The sequence below is a fragment of the Pyrgilauda ruficollis genome, unplaced genomic scaffold (genome assembly GCF_017590135.1).
Source record: "Pyrgilauda ruficollis isolate IOZ18807 unplaced genomic scaffold, ASM1759013v1 scaffold5, whole genome shotgun sequence".
In the NCBI taxonomy this organism is placed as follows: domain Eukaryota; kingdom Metazoa; phylum Chordata; class Aves; order Passeriformes; family Passeridae; genus Pyrgilauda; species Pyrgilauda ruficollis.
This window is the reverse complement of record NW_024526599.1, coordinates 11,382,992-11,406,464: the sequence shown is the minus strand read 5'-3', so window position 1 is coordinate 11,406,464 and position 23,473 is coordinate 11,382,992. Positions and strand designations below refer to the sequence as shown.

Below are 23,473 nucleotides of genomic sequence, written 5' to 3'. Positions count from 1 at the left end.
TTTCGCCTGTCTCGTCTGTTGAGCCGACATGTGGGGGTAATAGAGAGGCCGACTCTCCTATAGGGGTCTCTATTTGCATGCCGTATGTGGCTATAGGCTGCAACAGCTGCTTATAATGAACTTCTTAAAAAAGATAAACACACGTGCAAACCCAGAGAAGTTTTCTAAAACTGGCCTAAAAGACAATGAAATGTCCTGCCAGAAAATACAGGAGGCGGAAGAGATTAAAAAAAAATAATAATAATATGAGGTGTTCCCCCCAGAAGCCTCTAGCCTTCGCAGAGTTGCTGGCAGCGCTGCCCGAAGGAGGACCCCGGCAGCTGGAGGGGTGCGGGAGGCCGGGGACGCCCGGGGGTCGGGCGGTGATGGGGGGAGGTGGTGTCTGGAGCGGTCTGGCAGGGGCGAGCCGAAGCACACGGCTCGGCCTTGACTGCCTCTCTCCCAAATCTGGTTTTCATAGAGCCGCGCAGTAATTACCTAAAGCCATAACTGTCTCCGAAATTATTCATTAAAGTCATTCCCGGGAATCTAGCGTCGCGAGAGCCTACATTTATGGCCTTTGCGCCCTCCGAGCATGACATCGTCTGTCGCCTTGTGTCCTCGGCGGCCGAGCGTTCAGCATCGCGAAGAGGAAGGGGGAGAACGGGCTGCTCTCTCTTGCCTTCCCCTCGCTGTATTTGTTTGCGGGGGCTCAGGTTGCTTTCCCCCTTTTGGCAGAGGAGAGCGATGCAACCCGGCAGATACCTTGGGAGCGAGGAGGGTATTTTGGGGAGTTGCAGTGTTGTGCGGAAGATCATGTCTGTGCCCTGTGGTGCTGTCAGCGGTGACAGATCCCAGATGCCGTCGCTACTGTATGGCAGATTGAGTTTCTCAGCAGAAAACTCTCTCCCTCCCTCTCAAACGTCTTCAAAAACCTTCTCCAGATACTGCGGGTCACTTCTGCTCCATCGGGGAGAGAAAGGGGGAAAAAAGGCTTTTCCTCTCTCCTCCCTCTCTCTTCCTCGCGCCGGACCTTTCTGGGGTGCGCGGGGGGCCATGACCGGGCCCTTGTTGCACCCGGGGGTCTGAGGCGTCCCCTCTCACCCCCGTCCTGCTGAGAGCCCGTCGCCGAGCACGGGGACCGTCGTCCAGGTAAGCGGGGGGCGGCGGGAGCGGGGCCGGGGCCGGCGGCCGAAGTGATCCCCGGAGCCGGTCCCTCCTCCCCCGCTCGGATCTCGCGGCCTGAAAGGAGTTTCCCGAAGCTGGGTGGCTGAGGTGTCCCCTTGTCCCAGACGCGGGGACGGGGTGGGAATGGGGGGACAAGGCAAGACCCGTCGCCGTGTCCCGCCCGCCGCGGCGGAAGGCAGCAACCGGGACCCGGATCCGCCCTGAGCCCCCGACCCGGCAGGACGCGGGCTACCGGGGGTGACTCTGGGGACTTTAAACGGGGAACCGGAGGAAGAACCGGAGGAGTAGGGGAAGGCTGGCCGGGGGGCGCTGGAAGCACACCCGGCCGGCTTGCCGGCAGCCAGGAGGACGGGCCAGCTGCGAATCCACAGGGGCCGGCAGCCGGTGTCCCGGTAAGCGGCGGAGGTCGGGACATCCCCCCCGCCCCCTTCCCTCCTCCCCGCTTTTTTTCACGTCTTAAATACAAGAGGTTCGTGTTTTAACAGCGCTCTCTCTCCGAGACATATAATGAATTTCAACATTCCTGTCCTCCCACCTCCATAAAATATTGATGCCCCCCGAGTGCCCAAATCAGAGGCAATCGGCTGTAGCGTCTCCTGGAGTTCTTCTCCCCCTCCGTGCAAGTAGGTCAATGCTTGAGGGCTCGTTGTGGACCGTGGTTGTGTATCTCTCTCCTCCCTACCTTAGAGAAGCAATGCCCTTGCAGTGTATGGCACCAGGGGGGACTCCTTTCCGTGCACGGGCCCTCGAAACACTTCTCAGGATCGGGGGAAGGCCCACTGCTGCCGATGGGCGATTTGGTGTAGCAGCCCTGGGGTCGGAGTAACCCCTTGACGAGCGCCCCGGACCTCATTCCCCCTACATTCCCCCTAATTTCCCTCTGCATGGAAGCAACCTCATTTCCTTCATCCCTCTTGGAAACGGTTTCAGCTAACACTGCTCTCGGTCCTTCCTTCCCCAAATGAATTGAAAGGCTTTAATTCATTTTTTTTTTTAAGGCGAACCTTGCCTTTAGCAGAAGTATAATTGTGACCCTGCCTGATCCACAGAGCCTCCTGTTGGGAGCAGTTAGCTGTGGTTGCATTAGGCCAAAGGACCTCCCAAGTGGCGGTGGCCTGGGTGTCATAGGAAGGGACTCTGCACATTGTCCATTCTTTCTCATCAAAGTCCCAGGCACCGTGGAGCCAACAGTTTGGTGAAGAAGGAAAATAGTAAACAAGCTTTTCCCCTCCCTTCCCAATCCAGCAGCCCCGAGATCTTCCTGGGACGCAGAAAAGGGAACAAACTTTTTCATAATTTCTGTTCTACGGTGTGATTTACATTTCCGGCTGCTCTGTCAGAGTGGCAGTAATTTACAGCCTGATAAAAAACACTTTTACAACACCAGAACATGTTCAAGTGGTGGCTTACTATGCAAAATTTACTTTTTAAAATAAGACCCAGGCAAGAAAAAAAAATTCGTTTTCCTGCCTTTTTTTTCCACCATGGCTTTTTGAAGAGTCAAATGGGTTGAAGTTGTAGTGTAGGCAAAAGAAAAAAGAAAAAATAGGAGCAGGCTGAAGAAAACAGGAATGAAGTAAATCCTGGGCTTTTGTTTATATGCTGTGTATTATACGTCCACGTCTGTCCTATTTCTCTAAGATTTTTGCTTAACGGATACTTAATATTATTGTGCTCTCTGGCCAAACCCTGCTAGTCTTGCCCCAGGGATTGCTTTCATTTAGCCAAGTAGCTATTGTGTTTAAACAATTTCTTTCATTTAATAATTCATTTCTTCTCTGGAGCCTAAAATTGAGTGGGTCTGGTAGCGTTTATGAAAGGGGAAGCATCTTTTATTCAGTTCTAAAACGAGGGTAATAGCGTTATCCTTTCTTGAGGAGCATCCAGCCAGGCTTCTTCACCGGGGTAGAGCAGGACGGGTCTGGAAACTAATGTACAACATCCCTATCCTGGTAGGAACGATAAAGTTTAGTAAATTACAAATATGTGAATTTGGCAGACAGTTAGGGATGAAAATGATCAAACGACTAAAAGAAAAAACCAAAAAGAAAAAAAGGCAAGCAATGAATAAACCACATGTAGCAGTTGCCGCTTTCATGACTTTGGTAATTATTTACACCTGAATCATAGTTTACTCCAGCGACGGTTTCGAAAGTAAACCTTTAAAGAATTTAATTATTTCCAGTTTTCGGCAATAGAGATGAAAAAAAAAAAAAAAAAAAAAAAAAAAAAAAGAGAAAGAGAAAAGTAGGTTAGTGAGCAACTGCTGTCTCCCGAGCTCTCATAAAAGGCTTTATGTGACTTTCCATCCCAAAGACACAAGCAGCTCTTCTGCGTCCTCTCCTCCCATCCCTACAGGAGCGCTCACTGTCATATGTGCATGTATTTACGGCCTAATGAGAGAGTCCTGAGGGTCACATGGGACTGTGCCGCTGCATAGATATATGTATGTATGTGTGTACATATATATATATATATACACACACACATATATATACCTTTACACACATATACACACATACATATACCTTTGTCTATGTGTGTGTGTTCAGTCGAGGCACAGTACCGGAGCACGTGTGGGTGAACTCCATGGCTCCTTCCTTCAGCTCTATAATAGCTCTGTTATTTTTGCTAAACGATCAGGATGGCTCTACGTGACCCTTCGTCATTTAAAACCATTTTCTATCATTGCACGTGTGCCGAGGGGGTAGGGGGATGGATGGGGAGGGGGGAGGAATCGACAAGTCATTGAGAATAACCGGGAAAGCCTGTGATGTATAGCACGTTTTATCTTTATTTAGGCAACACGTCGTTCGCAGGATGGCCTGAGTTTCCATGCGCGACAAGGGCATGAAGCACATCCATCCTCGGGGAGGTGCAGGCAGGCTCGGGGAGCTGCTGTGGCTGGGGGACGGCTGGGCGAGCGCAAGGGCAGGGAATCCTCTCGTTCCCCTGCTGCCCTTTCCTGCCTGTGAATTCCGCACTTTCTGGGGAAATTTCGAAAAAAGAAAAAGAAAAGAAAAAAAAAAAAGCTCCGGCTCCGTTGCCGGAGCTCCTCTGCAACTCTGGCTGGGGCGCGTGTGGTGGGCGCGGGCAGCAACCCAGGGGCTGGGACCCCCTGTCTGCGCCGAAGCCCCTCCTGCCATGGGTACTGCGGTGAGCTGCCAGCTGCGAGCGCTTTCAATATTTCACTGCTCTCCCTCCTTGAATCCACCGCACTTTCCGGGTCGGGGCTGCCTTGGCATCCTTCGTACGGCATCCTCGTGCGCACTGTATCCCGGGGCCGGGCTGGGATTTAAAGGGCTCTGAAGAAAGCAGTTTGCTTTTAGCAAACCGGTTCTGGCTTGGCTGTGGTGCGAGTCCCGGGGGTAAAGGGAGGGGAGACAAACCCGTGGTCTGGAGCGCCGGCTCCTGCAGGCGGGGGTGCGCTCCTTCCCTGCGCCGGGGCAGGGAGTGCCGGACGGTGCCCTGGCGGGAGTCCCTCGGGCACATCCCACGCACATCCGCCGACGGGAGGAGGCGGTGGCCGCGGATCCCGGGGCTGCCCTCTCCGAGCCCCTTCCCTCTGCCCTGCCCGTACCTGGCGCGGCGGGCGTCTGCACTCGCCGAGCGGGGAGTGCTAAAGGAATGGAAATAAATATCCCCACACACAGTTTTTAAACTTTCTGGAGCTTCTCCTAAACAAGCGGCACCCTGAAACCACTAGATCTGTGAGGATTCTATACTCACTCCCTCTCCCAGAGTAAGGCGCTGCTGATGCATTAGGCACTAGCTGTAGGAATATGTGAACATAAACATATATGTGGGGGCATGGATTAAAAAGCTGTGCATCACCTTGGGTTAAGGGGGTTTTTTGGTCACTGGCTCCTCCTCTGCAAACCAGCTGTTAGAAATTGTGCTCCCCGAAAGACAACGAGTTCGGGGTGTTTAAAATTTATTTTTCTCCCCGCTCTTGGCGGAGAGAAGGTAATATCGTGCTGGACACAGGGAGGCGAGAAGAGACAGTAACTAACTGTAACTCATTTTCTAGAGGTAGATCACCTCAAACATGTGCTTCATCATACTTTTTTATTTGTGATGGCCTATAATTGTAATATATGTCCATAGTCATACGTCATTCGCAATGCCATTATTCGCGCTTCTTAGTTTTGAAAACAAAGGCATTTTTTGGTTGTTCAATCTTAAAAAGACGTACTCAAACATAAGACTAAAAGCGTACATCTTATTAAAGATGGCCGGTGATGGTTCCCACTACATCATCTCATTAAAATCCACAAGAAAATAGAGATTGAAACATGATAAGATCATATAATATATTCTGAGTATAACATGCATAAGCATAGAAGGTGTTTGAAACGGTAACATTTTTCTTTTGCCTATTTTTTTTTTTGTTTAAAGAAAAGCGGTCATTTTATTTAATGGTCTACACACACACACGTGTGTGTGTGTATATATATATGTAGATTGAGGTGTATATATATATATATATATATATATATAAAATTTCCTTCTCCCCGAAGAGAGCTCTGACACCTGTTGCAAGCCCCAAAACAGAAGATCACACTGTAAATTCTTCCTGCAACCTTTTTTTTTTTTTTTTTTTTTTTTTTTTTTTAACGATAAGCACTATTCTGGGAAAAATGGATACAGGAAAACTTTATTAAGTAAACGCCCACTAAAATATCTTCGAAGTTTAATTAATTTTGTGTTGGGAAGAAAAATGCGCCTGTTCGGCCCCTGTTTCCCAAGCAGGACACCTCCGAGGAGAACCCGGACAACCTTTCCGCTATTTTATTACATTCTATGCAAACTAGATACTGAACATGCTTTTTATGTTGACTCGCTGAGCAGTAGGACGAAAAGCATAGTAAAATTAAAAGAGCTTGCGGGGAAAAAGTACCATTTTCTCCTTTGCCTAGTTGGGGGCTCTTTCCTGGGGCTGTCTGCACCCAGAGCACCGAGTGGGCGGCTGCTGCTCCGCGGGGCTGCCCGGGGGTGCTGGGTGCCCGCGGAGCCGCCGCTCACCTCCCGCGCACCGGGCGGAGGCGGGCGAAGCCGCCGTGATTCCTTTCCCCCCAGCTGTTGTCCTGGCATTTAAAGGGCTAAATCCCAACTGCCAGGCACGCAGCTGGGGTATGTTGTATCCTATCAATTCATAACAAGGAGGCGTTTTGGAAAGACTCGTAAGGATATTTATTTTAAAATGTGTGCTGAAAAGATATATGCTGGGGGGGGAGGAGGGACAGTTTTGGGCGTCTCGAGTTTTGTTTCTAAGCCAAAACGGCACAGTTCGAGCTGTGAACAAATGGTTTCCAGAGAATAGTTCTTTTCTCTTGCTTTTCCCTGAAAGAAATTTTTTGAAGTTCCCGGAGTTTTTAATGTTAAATAATATTAATACCAAAATGAATACTTCGAGGCTTCTTGTTTTAATTTTGAATAGCTGGCATGTCTTTCTTTTCTTTCTCTCTCTCTTTCTCTCTTTTTCTCTTTCATCCTTTCTCTCATTCTTTCTTGCTTGCGTTCTTGCTTTCTCTTGCTTTCTTTCCACTTCTTGCTTCTCTCCTCCTTCTTGCTTTCTTCTAGATTTCTCTCTTTATCTCTTGCTTTTTCTCTGTCTTGCTCTCCCACCCTCTCCCTCTCTTCCCTCTCTTTTCTTCTCTCTCTCTTACTGCTCCCCCCCTCTCACGCCCTATTTTCCCCCTTGTTTTTGGAAATTCCTTCTTTCAACCGGACTGTGTTCGGGATATTGTTGCTGGTAAAAGAAATAAATAACCCAATAAATAAACCAGGCTCCTGTTATGACAGCTTCCAAGCCAGACCAACATTTTATTACTTAAAATAGCCCTTGAGGAAAAACAAACAAATTTTAAAAAAGAGGCAAAGCGTTTAACAGCAGGATCGCCGAGGTCAGTAGCGGAGGTGTGGGACGGGGCGCAGGGCACACCTCGCCCCCAGCCCTGGTGCCCCTGGCACCCCGGCGAAGGCAGCGGACGCTTCTCCTGGGGAGGAGGGCTTGCAGGATCAGCCCTCAGGGTTAATCACCGGCAAACCCTCTGCAGTGCCGGCAGCACCGGGAATGGGCAGTTCGGCAGGGCGCAGCGGTTCCCTCCCCGCCGCTTTTCTTGCTTTCATCTCTGCCAGAGTGTTAAAACTATTGCGAAAACAGCGAGGGGTCACGTCAGCTTTTTGTGGGGGCTGAACGCTGCCTGATCACCTTCGGCTCAGCCGGGCGTTATCCCGGCTGCTCCTGCCACCGCCCCTTCGCTGCTGCCTGGGTGGGCAGCGGCGGGAGCCTGGACCGGTGTCCGCCGGGAGCCCTGGGTACCCCGGGCTGGCATCTCCTAACGCCATCCCACTGCCTCTGGGCACAGTCTTCTTCAGCAATGGAAAGGAAAAATAAAGAGTGTTGGTAGGGGGATTGTAGACAGTCAAAGTCTGAAGACGGTTTGCTGCTCTGCAGATCCTGGGAGGGGTTTCCCTCAGGCCGCGGGGAGCCACCCCGAGGCGGGAGGGGAGTGCATCTGCCTGCCTGCCTGCCCGGAGAGGGCCGGAGGAAGGGGGTGACAGCGGCGCTGGGAGAGGTCCCTCCCGGGCTGGAGAGAGCCCTTCGCTCTTCTAATCGCTTGCATGTGCCTGCGCTCCGAGCAGCGGCAAATACCGTAACAACTCGTGTCGTAAATTACAGAGACCTCACCCTGGCAGGGAGATGCCGGGGAGGCGTCCGGTTTGTCTGCAGCTCTGGAAGGCACGGGAGGAGCCGGCCTTGCTGCTTCCCTCACTTCTCTTTTCCCTCTCTCCCCCTCAGCCGACTCCTTCACGGAGGGTGATACGGCATTGACTCACTAGCACGTTTCGGTGTAAGAGACTTTTTGTCTCTCACTCCCACCCTTTTTTTTTTTTTTTTTTTTTTTTGAGTTTTTAACTACCCTTTATGATCGAAATGTTACTCTCTGCGTTTTGTTTCGTTCTGGCGGCCATTGGTTGGCCTGGGTTTAATCAGAAGGAAAAAATGCTCGCCACAAATGTAGCTATTGTTTGGCTGGAGAGACGGAGGCCGGGGGAGGAAAGCAGAGAGAACGGGAGACCGTGAATGACAGTGACGGTGGGACCAGCCATCCGCCTCGCGGAGTCCTGCTCCTGTGCTCAGCCCTTCCGAAAGCAGAGCTCCCTCTTTCCCCAACCTGCCCGCAGCAGTATGCAGGGGAGCCGGGGGCATGTTATCTCAGAAACATAATGCTAATAAATGTGCTCAGATGTTGGACATTCCCCTTGCCTGTTTTATAGGGTTTCACTGGTGGTGCTTAATGGGCTGGGTCACCGGGACTGATGCTAGCAAGGTTATTAGGATTAAGTAACCTAATGAATCGTATGGCCATTAGCGGGCTTTGAAAGAAGGTAGTTTTCCCTGTAACCTGGTCTCCTGTCTCTTAACAGGGGCAATTATTTTTAACTGTCTCTCAATCACAGGTCGGAGGGGGGCTTTTTTTCTTTCTTTTTTTTTTTTTTTTAAGTTTATTTGTTTTAAACCTCTCTCTGATGCTTAGAAATTGATTTCTCCACAGAAAGAGCCTGTCATTTTATCTCGCGGTTTCTCGGAACCGCTGAGCGAGCCAGACGCTGCGGCCGCTCCCGCCCTGCTCGGCGGAACAGCCGCTGCCGGTGCCTTTCCCCTCGGCTGGCCAAGTGCATCACCCGCGACGCGGGTCCGGGAGTACTTGAGGAAGATTTGTACTAATTTTTTTTTTTTTTTTTTTTTTCCCCAGAGAAGTGTTTTTCTTGCCGTGTCTTTTGCCTAAGCCAGGTAAGCGATGCGACGCTCGGTTCCCCCTCCAGCGGCTCCCCCGGCACCGTTCCCTCCCGGGGAGCCCTTGAAGGCTCCCTTTGGCGGCGGCTTCACCCCCGCACTCGGTACCACCACTGGGACCCGCCGAACCCCGACCCGAGGGGCGGCGCTGGGCGAGCGGGGAGGCAGGGCGGCGGCAGAGGCAGGCCGGCAGCACCGGAGCCTGCAGCTGCCTTCTCTCCCCGGGGCAGCCACGGCCAGGGCGAGCGCAGGTTATCAAAGCTAACTCTTAGCCATCCGCTGTCTTCTATGGCGAGGAGAAACCAACCATTATTATTATTATTATTATTATTATTATCATCATCATCATCATCATCATCATCATCAGTATCGTTAGAATAATCATTATCATTATTACCATTATTCTTATTTTTTTGGTCCCGAGGTTTAAGATTTTTTTTTCAAACTTCGATGTTTTTCCCCCTACCTCCCCCCCGTGAGAGGGCAGAGTTTGAATGTGGACATAGGTTACATATCGTAATGCTCCTTCGGGGAGGCCGGGCCAGCGGTGTGAATATCCGCTCTAATTAGAGCAAGTGTTAACTGCTGCTCCAGTTTGATCAGGTCTGAAATATTTGTACCATGGTCATTTTCCGGACCCGCCACACTTTAAAGTAACCCGGACGTACTGGTGAAAAATTTAGAAAGGGGGTAAAAACCGACAAGAAGTTGTTGGGAGACGAGTCCTTTTGTCCGGGTGCCTCTGCGAGCCCGGCGGTGCCTTGGCCGCTGAGCAGCTTGCGGCGGCGGGGCTGGGATGGAAGAACGCAGGGGTGTGGGGCCGCGGCGGCTGGAGGCAGAGCAAGGCCCAGCCTCCGCTCCCACAGCAAAAGAAAATGGGAAGACCTTGCCTGGCGTGGCCAGGGCCCCTTCTGAAGAGCTACCACCGAGCGGCATCTCCCGCGCCCATGGCGCTGGCAGGGTGACAGGGGTGGGCAGGCTGGTGGCAAAACGCTATTTCGTGTTTTTCACCTATAAAAGCTCACGGTCAAGCTGCGAGGGGCATCGCACCTGCCGGGCTGTCTGGCTCCCAGCCGCCGGGAAGGGGCTGCTCCTCGGGGGGCCCTGCGGCAGGAGCAGCGCAAGGTGTCCGCCAGTAGAGTAGAGGAAAGCTCCAGCCCGCCTGACTTGGAAAGAATCCACTTTCCCACAGCTTTTTCAATCCCCAATACTTTTCACACCCTGTTAGGAGTTAATACCGCCGAAACCGCTAAACGCTTCCATGCCTAAAGGTACGCCCTGCCCCTGGCGGCCCCAGCCCCGGGCAGGACGGGCCGAGCGCGGGAAGCGCCGCCAGCCCGCGGAAAGGGTCGTTTCCCCGGTGGAAATTCCTCGGATGCTTCGTACTTAGGCTAACACATCGGGCTGACTTTCTTTGAAAGGGCTTCGGCGGGCAAGGGAGGGGAAGGATTCCCCGGATACCTTTTGGGGAAGAGCGGGGCTATACTGCCGGAGCCGCTCCAGCTCCCCGGGTAATATTTCAGATGCCAGTCTCTCGGAGTGGAGAGCTGGCTGGGGGTCAGCTATGTGGCCTGCACTCTGCAACCAGCACCTCCGGGCGGCAGGAAAGCCACACGGGACTGGTGGGGAGGGAAGGGAGGGAGGGGGGTGCTGTAAAAGTCTTCAAAACCAGAATGGATCTTACCTGTAGCTGACGGATATTTTTTTTTTTTTTTTTTTTTAACCGGGGCTATTTAGCCTCTCACCTTTCACCGTCGCCGGCGGGGGGCCGAGGGCAGCAGCCGCTCCGCTCCGCGGGTAGCTGACCTCGCCCAGTACCTCCAGTCACCCCGCAAGGCCAAGGGCAGAGTAAGGGCCTCTTTTTCCCTGAGCTCACGGGGAAGATGCGATAACCGAACGCGTACCGCAGGAAAGAGCGAATCGGGGGGAGCACTTCCTGTCCTATTTTCCCAGTGAAGTAGTAGCTGGAAAATTCCGGGTGAGATTTCTTGCCACTTCTTTCCAAACCTGCAAACACCGTCCCTAGGAAAACCGCTCGGCTGGGGTCTCCCCAGCTCGCAGCAAGAGCACTTGTCTCCGAGAAGCACAAAATTCACCCAGAAAATCTAACTGCAATATTTAGCAGTCAGGCCAGCTGTGCCCAGCCTTCCAAGCAATGGGACATGTAGGCTGTCATTCAGAGCCTGAAGGGATTTGCCCGGCGTGTCTGTCTTCTCAAAACAACGGACTTGGCTCCGGCGTAAAGTGAGAGCATCTCTGAGTCCAGAGTTGCCGTGCTCCCCTCCAGCCCCTCAGGCACAGTGATGTGCCTCTTCTTGCATCCTTCAGGTTGTAATCAGCCTTTAATTTGCCATAGTGCTGGGGAAGATTGGGACACCAGGTCGGTGTGCACCAGGTGTGCGGGATGCTCCTTTAGCTATATCGTCCCCAGCCCCCGAAGAACACTCTCAGCCTTGTAAGCTTAGCAGCATCCCTCAGCTTCGCGTTTGCTCTCCGTTCAAACCCCGTTAAATTCTTGGGGCGTGAAAGGGAAATCCATGGGTGATGTGAACTTAGCGGGACCCTCCACAACCCTGGTTAGGCTTTTTCCCTCACCGTCGGAAAATGCCTTGCAGGCTGGCATGGAGGAAACTGCGGGTGCGGTGCCAGGACAGCTCCCGAGGCACAGGCTGATTCCCAGGCGGGGGACGCGATTTCCCCGGCTGCCCTGTCCCTGTCCGGGACACGCACATCCCCCCAGGCAGCTCCTGGCCGGCTGCAGCCCCTCCCCGCCGTTCCTGGGGCCGGCGGAGCCTCACCCGGGTTACATCTTTGGGGCTGTGCTCGCAAAGTGGCAGCTCTCCCGCCTCTCCCGGCTTTCCCCCATCGCCCGCTGGCGTGCAGCTCTCGGTGCCTCCCCGTGTCCCCCCAGCCCGATCCAAACACTCCACGCTCTCGGCCATCTCAGCAGGGCGGATGTCCGTGTAGGATAGGGCCACTTCCTCCCTCACGGTCCTCAGGCCCCGGCAGGCCTCTAAGTCCTGTCGAGACGGAGGGACCTGTGCTGGGCTGTGCCGCACAAGCCATGCAGACGCCCTCGCCGCTCAGGTGTGACTACAAAGGGCTTTTCCTGGCGGCCTGCTGCTGGCCGGAGCCTGGGGTAGGTGTAAACCGTACCCACCCCGAGGATGAGTGCGTTTCATCTCGGTGGTATCATTTATTCAAATGGCACACGGAGTCCCAAGCCGAGAGCTGGGAGGACCTTCAGGGAAAGGATTCTCTTTGCAGACGAGGTTGGGAGCACTGGGAGCCGAGCAGGGCAGCGGCGGACACCGCAGCCGGGGGGCCAGGGCGGGCTGTGGCAGCAGCTGTGACCCGCGGGGAGCTGTCCCCGCTTGCTGCCCGCGGCTGCCAGCTCGCAGCCTCAGGCGGGCAGGTGGCAGCGGCAGCGGCGGGACGCAGGACTCCGTGCGCCCCGGGTGCCCCGCAGCCGGGCCGCCCGCGCCCGCAGGGCACATTGGCTTTCCTGCTCCCCTTCCCGGGAGCCGGGAGGGCAGTGTACTGCCGCTCTCACTGCAGAGGCGCAGACAGGATGGGAAGGAGCCGAGCTCGTGTTTAAAGCCGAATATCGCACCCACCCGAGCAGCAGCGGTGGGATCAAACACATCCCCCTTCCCACCCCTGCTCCAGGTGCTTTCCTGGGCGGCGCTGCTCCTCCCCGCCTGTGCGTACACACACATGCACGATTAATTCATGATAAATTATTACAGTCAAATATATATTAGATTGTTCCTGTTACCTTTTTAAAGAATAGTGAGTTAGTCCCGTAATTTCCCTTCATTTGTTTCACAAGCTTGCAAATCTACAAGCAACACAAAGTGAGGACTATTTAAATGCACATTTTACATATTATAAATATAAAATCATACACAAACACACGATATAAATGTAACCACATATCAACATGTAGGCATAAATGCAGGTGGGAACTTCACCGAAATGCTCCGGTTTGCTGATAGGGCAGGATGGGACATGCGCTGTGGTGTGATGGGGTGTGACAAGAGCGTCCTTTGGATGGGATGTGACAGGAGTGTCCTTTTGGATGTGGATCTCCCGGAAGGGTCTGCCCGGCTCCCCCTCCCCGGGCTGAGCTGTGGCACCTCCCCCCGCCCCTGATCCCGTGGGAAAGGGACAGGATTTCCCTAGCGCTGCCCCGTGCTCGGGCGAGGTGGGGCAGCGAGACACGTGCGCCCTGTTTCAGAGGCAGCACGGTGTCACCGCCGGCGCTTCCCGGCAGAAAGCTATCTCATTTATCAGAGGGTGCGAGAGGTGCCTGGAGTTACCAGCAGATATCAAACACTCCCTTTCAGGCCCCAAGAAAAAATAAAAACAGTTTGAAGGAGAGAGCTCCCAGCTGACAGTAGGCAAACACGATGAGATCTCTCCTCGGTGCACTGCGGAGAGGCGAGGCTGGTTTTCCTTCACGTACTTTTTGCAAAACTTACTCAAGTGCCTTATATTCGTTTCCAAATTTCTCGTGGCACAGTTCAGAGCTTTCAAAAACCTCCTTATAAAAGAACAGGCTTTTGCCGATTTTTTTTTCTTTTTTTCCCTGTAACAGTACATTGCAGTGTACAAAAATAATGGATAAATGCATACATCCACCCCTCCTTTAATAATCTATGAAGTCACGGTGTAACACATCTAAACAATGTTTTCAGACCTGATTCATTCACTTAGTTAAAATAAAGGACAAAATGAGGAGAGGAGAGGAGAGGAGAGACTCCCACCGTTTTGATTATTAGTATTTTGCCGTCGGTGTCTTGCACATAAGAGCCGAGAGCAGCCGCAGAGCAAGGCAGAGGGAGCTGTCTGCAGCCAGGGAGCTGGAAGCTCAGAGCTGTTGAGCAGCGCTTCCTTTCCGCAGGAAGGTGGAGAGGACTTTTCAGGCCAGGTCCGAGCAGGTCCGAGGCCGGGCAGCAGCCAGGCCGGCTTCCCGCCGGGCACGTCCCCTCTGCGGGGCAGCGCCCGGGGCACAATCTGGCCTGCGCCTACTTGGGAAGACAGCAATATGAGGCCGTGCTTCATTCGGGGAGGAAAGAACAGCATTTGCAGCGAGAAACACAGCAAACTTCTAGTCATTAGTGAAAGAAAAAAAAAAAAAAAAAAAAAAAAAAAAAAAAGAGGGGGGGGGGGGGGGGGAAGGAAAGAAAATAGAAAAATTATGAATGAAAGAAAAATTTAAAAGTGAAATAAAAATAAAAGAGAAAAAAGGAGGGAAAAAAGGGTAAGAAAAAGGAAGGAAAAAACGTAAAAGGCTGCCTTGTGTGCTGGCAACGGGTTGGATCCTCACCTGGGGTTGTACGGTGTCATCTGTCATTGCGATGGGTGTGCGGGGCTGGCACTCCCGTCCCGGAATGAGGGTCTGGCCTCACGCCTTACCACGAGCCAAACCGACATCAAAGGCACGCGATAGACAATGTGGAGCACACATGGGAGCCTCGCAAGACTTTTCTGTCAAAACGTGTTTCCTGGCGTTTTTCTGCCCTATCAGACCTGGCTCCTCAGCACCCTCACCGCACCATAAAGAAGCAGCAGGGAACTCTAGAGATGAGCTGAGAATACAAACAGAGTACATACAGCTTCTCAAAGTGGGCCCGGGGAGCTGCCAGTTTCCCTTTTTTCCTCCATGGGGATACAGTGACTTGCAGCAAATTAGTAGCCATTGTCATTCAGGGGTGGTTTTAATTATCTTTTTGGGCCTCTGAAGATTTAAGTCATCTCCTGCTACTTTCTTGTACAAATTAGGTGTCAGCTCAAAATCCACTTCCAAACTGATCCCTTGCAATCAATACCTGACTTTCTTTGGATCTACATTCCTCCAGCCAGCATCTAGTTCAGCCAAACACAACAAATATCTCTAGCTCAAGTCCAAGAACCTGTTGGATGTTCTTTTGCCCCTGCTTAATGACTGCATGTGACCTGTCCTGTGGTCTGCCAAGATCTGGAGTCATAGACATGGAGTCATCTGACATCAGTTGTAATGGGACATGGGGAAAGATTTTATGGCTATGGACTGTTGGAGAGCAGATAGGAGATGGTAAATGGAATTAAGACCATTTGGCTCTGCATGAGGATTCAAAATGGTCTTATAAACATTTTAAGTAACAATTTAAATAAAGTTCTGATTTAGGAGGAAACTGGTAATTTGTAACACATATTAATGACTATTTGTTTCTATATATTTATTAAAATTTTGCATTCATTCACACTGTGTCATATTGAGAGGTTACAAAACAAGAGCAGTCTGTTAGTGTGCATAAATCAACATGCTGCAATACACTACAATAAATGCTACATATGTGTAGCATGAGTACCTATGTGTGCTCATTTCTCATTGCCGTAACAAATCTAGAGTAAAACTATGTTTTTGCAGAGATTCCAAGACACAGCACTTAGAAAAAGTCACTGCAATCCTTCATACCGTCTACACCTAGGAAGCTCCTATTACTTAACTGGGACATGAGCCCAGCTCTCAAACAGAGCAACACTGGGGATTGGGTGGAAATCTGGTGTTTAAATTTAGACTATCTTTTTCATATCATCATGTCTTTACCAAGTAACTCCCCCAGCACCAGGGAAGCCACTAAGATGCCTGAAGTTCTGCTCCACACATGCGCTGAAGCCTTTTGGTCTTGACAGGGCTAAGTGCGTATCTCACACCTAATCCCATCAGGATTCGCAGACAAAGAGTGCCTCCTCCCTGGAGGAGCCTGTTCTGGCAGTACACATGTAATCCATGCTCACACAAACAGGGCTCTGCACGGAACACGGTGGCACCAGCAGCCCCGTTTCTCAGAGCAGGTTGTTAGTCATGCAGGTATTGGAGGAGCTAGCAATGTCCGTCTTCATCTCTCTGCTTTGGGGAGTTTACAGCCACATTTCCCATAACCATGGTGTGTAGCTCACATAATATCAGGCATCTGAAGGACAGGGATGAGAAATAGTCTTAGTTCTCTTGACACTGCACTCATCTCCATATCATGATTAATGATTCAGTCCCTCTTCCCTCTCCTGTGGCAGCACCAGAACAGCTTCTACCCAGACATCAATATACTGTTGCAGAGAGTGAGAAGTAGAAGTTTAACCCTCCTAAGGAACTGAATAAGGCCCCCCAAGCCTCATATCTACATATAAAAAAAATATTTTTCAGTTTCTGACTAAAAAGATTTATTTTCCACCACCTCAATGCAAGAAAAGACCAAAAGCTTTTGAACTGGGCAGACATTCCTGACAGACCTAGGCAATGCTGAGATGTTTGCAGGAAAGTGATGGAAGATTTTGTTCTCAAGGGAAAAAAGGAGGGAGTTTTTTAAAGCCTCTGATATGTCAGTCGGAAGCAGTCAGTGCTTTGGAAAAGGTCCAAACTGGACTTTGGGTTGCATAAAGTTGTGATGAACTTTTTGGTCCTGGATAAGGACAGTGCATAACTGAGCCCATGTGGCTGGAAATGTTCTCAAAAGCACCAGAGCAGGATGCCACTTAAGGAGGCATCACTGGCATGAGCTAACTGCAGCTGGAGTGCCCAGGGAGAGCACTCCCCACATTCAGACACCTGTCCCTGGGGATAAATCCTGCAGGCTCTTGCATCCTCTGTCACCCACAGATGTTGCCATGTCCTTGCTCCTCCTCCTCCCTGGGTTCCTTCTTCATGTTGCCCTTAACATTTGAGAAAAAAAGTCCTTGTAGTTTAGCCTGGCCTCATGTACAGTCTTTGTGGAGCCAGGGCAAAGTCAGCACAGGTGAGGGGGCCTTTGAATGTGCATCTGCATTCCTTTGGATGAAGGAACTCAAAGCCCCGGACCCATGCACCTAATATCTGCTGAGGTTCCTTGAATAGCCAGTAGAGCATAAGGTCCAAAAAGCACAGCTTTTGAGACACTTGAAACAAATCTTTGAAGCAATCAAATTGAAACCAAATCTTCCTTCTGAACCAAATCCTTCCTTCTGTCACTAGAGCCTGTCAAAGACATTTATTCCAATAAATATTTTAAGAACTCAGGGTTGATGTTAAAACAGAAAACTTAGTGTCTTACACTGGCAATTACAACTAGAATTCACACAGCTGATAATAAGGGGAGGTTTTGGGAAGTGCAATTTCTGGTAAGGAAAGAAAGTGGGGGAGTATGGTTCATGTGCCCAAAGTCTTAATCACCCCCTACCCCACCCCCATAAAAATAACCACATAATTTATAATCATTCATAGCAGTTGGAATTGTCCTGACTTTTAAAAGACTTTTTTCATTAGACAACCCTTTTTTCCTTGTAAAGCATATTATTGATCTTAATACGCAGAAAATGCCATAGCTAGCAACTCAGAATGTCAGTGCCATTTTTGCTAAACAATGAGAATTGATGAGGTTTGGCAAGACATTAAAATATTTAACACTATAACTTTGACAAGTCTTTTATGTGTTTGTACTAATAGGAAAATCTTTTAACAGGAAAAATGTTTTTCTCTGCTCCACTAAAAACTCCAGTGAGGGCTGATTCTGTTTGCATTAAACCCAATGGGAGGCTTGTTACTGACTTCAAAGTCAGTTCCAAGAGGAATTCCAGTGTGGAAAATTATGACTAGAAAAAAAAAATCATAGACTTTTAGTTACATGACTAGTGCCATTTAAATTAGCACTTAATTACATGCCCTAACACTTCAGAGTGTCTGGGGACAGCATGTGTGGTGTAGCCCAGAAAAATTGCACACTACCAGCCTGAATACAGTGGACATGCCAGCTCTTAGAGCAGCATGTCATCTGAGGCATGGGAGCGGGACCAGTGCCCAGGGAAGTCACAGGCCTGTATCACTTACTGCTAAGAGTCTACATTTGCAACACATTTTTTTTTTTTTAAGTGATTTTAGCTGCTACTGCTAAGAGTCTACATTTGCAACACTTTTTTTTTTTTTTTTAAGTGATTTTAGCCGCCCAAATCTCTTTTCCTGTAGAAACCTGGCTTGCACAGTTCTGGTTCCTTGGCTGATTTGCTGTCTTCACAGCTTTATGTGTAGAGCGCAGAGTTTGGGTGAAGTAGTACAGGAGGCATCAGGGTCTTTGTATTTAAGATGAAAGAGTAAAATTACTTAGGTTAATTAGTCAGTCTAAATGAAAATGTTGATGAAAAGGAGGTTGTAAACTTCTCGTCTATCTTCATCTTTCAGTACTGATATTGTGTGAGAGTATTCTGATCTTGAGCACAAAAATTTTTCTTTCCTGCATTTCTTTTAAAAGCTCATGGGCAGAGATCAAGGTCCTGTTGAGGCATCTTGGACATTTAGGAAAGGGGTGATACACTTAATTTTAACCATGGAGCTCATAGTCAGGTTCTCCTGAGGTGGACAATTAAATTATGAGCATCACGTTATTTGCAAAGATCTGAATTGCTTTTGTTCATTTGCAATAATTCCTTTAACCCCAGAAGGCAGCACCTCTTGCAAATACCATTGGGAAAGAAACAAAATGTAAAATTGGTATCCTGTAATCATATTTATTCCTATACACAACAAGCTAAAATGCTAGGATCTTTTAATAGCTTTTTCCATATTGGACTCTTTGTTTGGATGTGGTTTTCCTGATGTATCCTAGTAACATGTTTAGTTAATTTATATTGTGTGTATGTGTAGACAGATATACACACATCCATATGTATGCACACACATAGTCCTCATTAAGTAAGTGCTAAACCCCCCACAGCAGAGTTGGGTTTGGAGGGCAGCAGGGCTGAAAGCTGCGAGTCTGGTCCCTCTGCAGAGGGGTACCACAGACACTGCTCCAGGGAGGCACACGCAGCCCCCTGCGGATCTGGAGCCCCCGTGCCTCTGCTGTGAAGCTTGCTCTGGCTTGTGCAGCCCAGGCAGGGCTGAAATCCTTATTTTTCACTGGGAGCTGAGCTCCGTGCTTACAGGCTCTCCCGGGAGGGTGGGTGCATCATCCCCCCATGTCTCACTTGCGCTGGAGCGCTTGGCCAGCCCCTTGGCAGCAGAGGGATTGTTGCACTTACACTGGTGGTGTGAGGACTCAATCCTTACACTGTCAGAGTATCTGAGCTGTTGCAGGACAAACTCCAAATGCAGAAACATTTGGCAGATGATGAAGAAAAGAGGGATTCCACATTTTGTGCAATAAAACACAAATATTTATCTGGTGTTAAAAGACTCATTCTTCAAGGATTCAAACCTGGCCATACCTGCCTTTACTAAAACAAGAAAGTGCTGGTTCTAAGTCTTACAATATGCACTCTTGGAAAAGCCACACAATCCTTATTATCTTTATTTTTTTTGTTTCAGGCCCACAAGTGGATCAAACCCATCCTGCACTGTTGTATTTAGTCCACAGCAAAACTCCCTTTGAGGAAGATTCTGCAGACTTAAGGACTGAGGAGTTAGGACTGGGAGCTAAGGAAAAGACAGGAATAATTTCCTTCATAGCTGGTTTTAAAAAGACAAGCCAAAACTAAGGGGAGATGGTCTGAGGTTTAGAAATATGCAGGATAATTTTCACACCAAATAAGAAAAATGAGAAATTATCTTAACTTATTGTAACTTGTCATAAAAATACATGTTCCTTTCCAGCCTTAAAAGAGGATTTTATCAATCCTATTGTCTTTGATTTAAGTTCATTTTATATTGATTTTTAAATTCATACGTTCTTAAGAAAGCATAATGAAACACTTGCTGTTTCTATTATCTTGATTAGTGCTTCATTGTATAAGAATTTGGTTATTGAAACATACACTAAATATTGCACTGTAAATTGTGTTGTGACTTATGCAATACCTTTTGGTATTAATAGAAAAAATTCAAGATTGCAAAAATTGTATTTAATTTTTTATTTTATTTAGTTTAATAAAAAACTCACTTGACTGCACATTTCTTTGCTTTATTTTCTCATTTATTGTGTATACATTTGATGAAAAATATCTGTGTCTGTTGCATATCATCTATCTAACACAAGAAACTGCTGCTGTTCTTAATAAGTTACTGAGAAAAATAAACCAGTTTGCACTTTGATTTCTATCACTCCTGGTGAGTGATTCTTCTGGAATAAACATAGCTCTAGCACATGTAAACAACACAGGAAATTAATAACAAAATTCTTTGGATTTCTTTCAGATGCCACATACTCTATGTAAATATATGTGGCTTTCAATTTCAATGATTTTCCAGAAAGTCATAAACTTTGTTCATTAAGCATTCTCTTAAACTAAACATTTATTACTTTATAAGTGTTATTTTAACTAAATCAAGTGGATGCCCATGGTAAATTGATGCAACAGATCTGTTCAACCATAGAAGCAGGATGGCTTCTTTGAGTTTGGAAAACTCTGAGTTCTTATTTAAACTTCAAGGGAATGAGATGTAGCATAATATGTTGATTTTTAATGTGAAAAAATGTTGATAATATCTTTTAAAAATTCATCTACCTTTACCTCATAATCTCTGTGGTAAAACTTGGGAAAAATCCCATCAGCTGGATAAAGTCATATATCTGCTTCATGAGTCTTGGGTTAGTAGTTTTGCACAGAACTGGATTAGTGGGTTTTTTCCCTACCAGCTGTGATTAGTCATTATTTTCCTGGAGGGATGAGTCAGGTATTTTTTCTGAAAACATAGCTCTTTTAAGTGTAACATTTTAAGACCATACAGACAAAAACATTTTATGTTTTCTGTACCAACTGGTAAAAAACGTATTAAGAAATACTCTCATGATTGTCATGATATGTGTTTGAATTCTAAAGAAGCTTTTGGCACTGGTCTTTGTGGAGACTTTGCATGTTTAGCAGACCCACTCCCAGGAGTCTGGGTGTGCAGCTCCTGATGTGGAAAAGCCCTACCACAATAAAAAGGTTTGGTGTGGGATGCAACAGCATCTTCATTGCCCTTCCTCACTTAAGGAATTAGGAGAAGACTCCTTGTGGGCTCAGCCAGGGGGATGGTGGGAAGCAGCCTGTTCCCAACCCAAGCTTCTTGCTTTGGGGCTGGATTTGGAGAAGCCCCTGTGGCACTGCTGAGCGCTCTCTGCTCACACGGGCACTTGGCTGAGCCGGCTCCTTTGGCAGCAGGGGCTGGGAGGAGGTGGATGGCACAGGCACCTCTGCCTTGGGGCCACCAGCACACACAGGGGCTGCTGCCCTGAGGCCCGTGGGAGAGATTTCATTGCTCTGCCCGTGTCAGATATCAGTGCACAGCCTTGTATTTAACATGAGTGCTAGGCTTCTGGACTTTATCTCCTAATGAGGCACAGGCTAGCCTTGGGGGACACGGAATCGTCACATTTCCTGAGCGCTAGCTTGCAACCAGCAGCACTTACTATGGGGAAGGCACTGGCCAGGAGGCTGCAGGAGGTGACACTAGCTCTGGCCTCAGCAATCAAACATTAAAATGTCAGATACAACAAGTTTAGGTTTCTTTTGGTTCTGTTTGGTTGGATTGGATTTTGTTTAGATGTGATTTATTCATTGCCACTTCCTGCATCTCCACGATCATTCCTTCAGCTGTGGAGCACGGCTTGCACCTACTTCAAGCATAATGCAAAATCTCATGTATGTTTTTCATACAGAAGTTTCATTTGTATTAAACATGGCAGGCCAGAGGGTATGCAGTATGCATCCTTGTTTCTCTTAGTAGACTGAAAAGAGAACTACAAAGAAAAAAAAAAGGGGAAAAAGGAAAAAAAGAGAGAAAAATTTTTGAAAACCTGCTGGATATATAAAGGAAGAAGTCAAATTCCAAAACCTCACAGGAAGCCAAATTTTCCAGGCACAAGAGAAGTGACATTATCCAAACAAAACCATAACACAGCATGGAAATGTGATGAAGACTAAGGCTGGTATTTTCAGTAAAGCTATAGACATATATGTAAATACAATCAAATTGGGAACACATTCTAGGGATTAAAGAGATCTGTGTAGCACTAGAAGAAAGGAGCAGCAGATGTAACTGCTAACAACAAAAGAAGTGATTTCTGGCCAAAGCTCAAGATTTTCTTGCACCCAAGCCCATTGTTGCAAATGAATCTGGACATAGTAAATAATTTGTAGTGACTTGTAGATCCAACTTCTTTTTGTTTTTATTCATGAACTAGCTACCATTTAGCAACATGCTGACTTTTACAAATGAGCTTCTTCAGAGCTGTTCAGCAAACATGTCATGCAGATGGACTCCTATCTAGGCAGTGTTAAATTGAGCCACTGCAGTGGGTGTGAGATGGGCTGTGACCAACAAGCACTGATGACTGAATATGAGCAAAAAGATCTGTGTCCTGAATAGCAGATTACCATCTGGAGAGAGGCATGAACTCCTCTGAAGCTGATATTCAAGCTTTAAAGAGCTCCCAGGCACTATGATTCATAAGCCTCTCTTGATGAAGGAGGGAAGTACATGGTGGGAAGGTACACTTAGTGGAGCAATGGCCTGGGAAACAAGAGCCTTCAGGACAATCCAAATCTGATTTCAATTTCTTGGTGTCTGTAGGGAGAGGTCTCTGGACATCTTAACAGTAGGTATTAAGCAAGCTATCAAAATTGGACTGTACAATTAGAAGATTTTGCCAGGCCAAGATAGGCACTAAATAAGTCACCTCAATTTCCACCCATAGCTGAGAGCATCCTGAACGCACAAGAGGAGTGCTCAGCCAAAATTAAACTGGAAATAAGACCCACCTTGACAAGCCTCTGACTTTTACTGGTTACCTGAAAAATATAAACATATAACATAATAAATTTAATACTCTTGTCTGTATGTTGTGCAGACCTGAATCCCGATGAGATAGGGAAGCCCATAGAAATGTTGTATTCAATGTTCACATATACTTCCCAGGTTTTCACAGCAAAGGATGCTGTTTGTCAACTTATAAGCAGATAAATATTAGGACAGCAAATGCAGATGACAAGGCCTTACTGTCTGCAACAAGAGGATCTTTGTCTTGTGTTGTTCAGTGGTCCAGTGAAAGACAGAAAGGGCTGCCATGTGGTTCCAGTGGGAGACAAAGAAACAAACATCTTCTGACCATTATTCTTTTTAAGAGACTGGCAGCAGCAGATCTTCTAGATCAGGAAGGAAAGGATCTATAGGGTGGTGACAAAGTGTAATTTCTCTGTTTCCCAAGATGTGCCAAGCTGATGCCATAACAGAGCAAAGCCATGTGCAGGGCCGTGCCTGTGCTGGGTGCCACTCTAGCAGCCTGGCCACTTGGTGCTGTCCCAGTCCTACGAGATCACCATCATGGGGAGCTGGGTGCAATAACCCATGGCTACTATCCCATGGCACTGGGCAGCCTCTCTGCTGTCCCTTGCTTGCTGTAAGCCACTGTGCCATCTCATACTGAGCCTACAACACAAGCCAAGCTCTCATCATCTTTACATTGTGGATGGCAAAAGATTAAACAATGACAAAGTAAGACAAATTTTTCTATTTATTATTCAGACTGAAAAATAAATTGACACACAACAGCTTTATTTTTGCAAGAT

The 23,473-nt window shown here is 48.3% G+C and overlaps 1 long non-coding RNA gene across 1 annotated transcript; it reads left to right on the top strand.

The window, feature by feature from the left end:
* The first annotated feature begins 1,052 nt into the window (after positions 1 to 1,052).
* LOC121360268 lies at positions 1,053 to 19,809 on the top strand. Its single transcript, XR_005956180.1, has 3 exons — positions 1,053 to 1,131; positions 8,931 to 8,968; positions 19,293 to 19,809. It is a non-coding gene; the product is annotated as an uncharacterized LOC121360268 (long non-coding RNA).
* Positions 19,810 to 23,473: the final 3,664 nt, after the last annotated feature.